Below are 3147 nucleotides of genomic sequence, written 5' to 3' on the forward strand. Positions count from 1 at the left end.
TCTTTAACCACAAGATGGCACTGCTAGACTTCACTGCTTTCCAGATCATCCTACTGGACACTTGCTTCTCCAGTAGAGCATGAAAACCATAATTTATTGATTTATGCCGAACATTCAGTTGGAATTGAAATCAGTGACCATGTCGTTGCGTGTGGACAAATCACTGTTGTTAATTAGTGATATAAAATGCCTCATGGAGGAGCTCATTTGATGGATTGTGAAAGATGCTGTTAGAGACTGAGCTGTGGCCATTCAGGGTTTGGTCAAAACGGTCATTAGGCAAGAACAAATATATCAGTGCCTGTTTTAATTGTGTGAGTGCTCTGATAATCCACGATGCATCAGATGAAAGCATTAGAAGATTGTTGCCTGCAGAACTCAACAGCCTCAAACCTGCGTTCCAGCTGTGCTAAAAATAATTTAGGGCTTCATTGTGCAGTAGTGGGCGTGTCCATTATAGACAGGAACTCCAGAATGACACATCTGTGTCCATATGTCAGTGGTCACTGGATCCCCCCCCCCCCCCCCCCGGATGAACATAACCACAACCCATAGATAGAAGGAATTTAGTCCAAAGAAGGAAATGTATGTTTTTACTGTGTGTGCAGAATGCAAGTCACAACAACATACAAGCAACATACAAGCTTAAAAAATACATGATTACTGACTGTGGCCAACACTTCTTTTGCAGACACCAACAATTACAGACCTTTATTATAAGCTTTAGTCAGGTAGTGTTTAATAAAGGGCTCCAGTTTCTTTGCCTATAGGTAATACTGGTAACAGTTTTTTTCCTTAATGTGTAAAAGTGACCTGCAGCATGAGGCCGATTGCACAACTCAGTCTACATAACCCTGAACAGTCGAATTCATTCAGTTTTGTGTGTATCACACACAATCCAAACAGACCACACACCATGAAACCCAACAGCTCAAAGCATTATGGAATGAAAGAACTCCCTCAAGCAGAGTCAGTCCTGTTGTGGTTGAGCGGACGCGCTGTCGTCCCGATCAAGTCCCAGCCGCTTCTCCTGCAGAGCACTGGTTACCAGTTCACTTAAAGTCTATTATTGTTGGACATATGATTGGTCCAAATTGCACCAACTTACACACTGTGTTTCCATAGGCGCTTAACAACTTGATGCCTAGTGTGAATAGTAGATGAATGAAACCAGTGAATATTGAGTCCAGACAAATTTAAGCTACAATTGTCGGTGAAAAATATTTTTCACATAATATATGATTATTAATGTATAATAAACTTATAATAATCTTTATTTAATCCATGCAATGATATGATTTAAACCATCTGCGGCAATGCGGAGGTACAATGCAGCAGAGCCCTGTCCATTGACCAGTAACACAAATTCTGCTGGTTTGTTAGAAGTAAACAGAAAATCCAGGGCCTTTCCCATTTGTCCTCCATTCCACAGTCAGAGCTACACTTTGAATTATTCCTCCACATCTGCAGTCTGGTCAGTTTCTGAATCAAATATTCTGTCCGGCCGAGGCTCTGTTATACCTAGGAGCGCTCGCCCAGTGATTTCTCAGGAATTAAGCGTTGCCCTTTTATTCCTACCGCACACGCCACATATATAATGTAGTTACATCAATAATAGGTCGGAGCAGACTGAAATATGATGACAACTGTCAGGGATTGATAGAAGAATAATGGGTTTCTAATGGGTTGAGCAGATCCATAAACCTGTCCGGTACCGACCAAGCACACGGTCTATCAAGAAGATATCCTGCGGCTCGCTCGGCTGTCAGTGGAGGAGGTTTGAGTCCTAATGGTCGTCCTCAGTGTGAGTCAGAGTGAGTGTGTGTGTGTGTGTGTGTGTTAGAGAAGTAAGTGAGGGTGAGTTGCAGACCGCTGAGTGTTTCTCTCTGACAAGCAAAGAGAGGAGCGGGTGAAGACGAGGGGTGAGAGTCTGGCAGGTGCACAGAGGGCCCTTGATACGCTGATGACACCCCCACCTGGATCCGACAGGTATGGGTTGGGAGGCCGGGCTGTGTTCCTGCAGCCCTCTGTCCTCCTCGCCCCCCCCCCCCCCCCCCCCCCCCTCTCCTCCCCTCTGCTCTGCCTGCCCAGAGCCCCGAGGGGTAAACATGAATAATATATTCTTGCTCCTTATGGCAAGTGCTCAGGAGCCCCTATATGCTGCTCACATGCCAAACCAAATGCTGTCACAGTGTGACGGCAGAGCGCAGCCCCGCTCTCTGCTCCGAGGGGCTACTCGCCACATGGGGTTGTGTGTTTTGTTGGTTTTGAATGAAATTCAAAGGCGTTTAGTCATTTTCTCCCGGGATGTTTCTCTGCACTTTCATAGGCTTTGTGTTTCCCGAGACAACGTGTGATTTGGTTTGTTGTGCAATTGTAAAAATCTGTTTTCGATAATATGATGGCAAGAAATACATGTTCCCCGTCTTCCTGTGAGGAGGACATGACACTTACCACATCTGCCAGGGAGGTGTTGTTTTAGTCTTTGTTTGTCTCTTGTCTGTCTACTAGTTAGCAGGATTATGCAAAAATCTACTGAATGGAGAATTTCATTTACATCTGTATCGACAATAATGGATGATAATCGTAACGCACACATGCATTTGTGCAGGAGGACAAACCTGATGTTAGTTTCTAAGTGCAAAAGCTGAACAATGCAACGTGTCCCTGGGATTTCATGTCTGACATTATCTCGCTTTTAGTGCCTTCTCCCTCATGGAAACTCAATAACAGTTTAACTATTAAATTACCATGCAAGTGGTCCTCTAACATAATTACAATGGATTATCCAGTTACGTGTGGCAGAGTTCAGATCGGCTGCAAATCAACGTGACCTCTAATGGCAGCAGCTGTTTGTCTGCAAAATATAAAACAGGAACTTAGAGCTCATATATAATGAATTGATATTGATTCTTTGGACATGAAGGTTTGTTTATGTCGGGGTATAAAATGCAGCAATATAAAACGTATGAATTCAGTGATGTTAACACAGGATATCACGTATAAATGTACTGTCAATATAAATAAAGCATTTTGATGACACAATATTTAATCTAACTGGATTTAAAGTTAAGATTTATTACAATTACTACGATAAATCCAGAAGAAAGGAAACCACACAAACAAAATGTCATCAGCTGCGCATTT

This window comes from Platichthys flesus, chromosome 2 (assembly GCF_949316205.1).
Source record: "Platichthys flesus chromosome 2, fPlaFle2.1, whole genome shotgun sequence".
NCBI lineage: Eukaryota > Metazoa > Chordata > Actinopteri > Pleuronectiformes > Pleuronectidae > Platichthys > Platichthys flesus.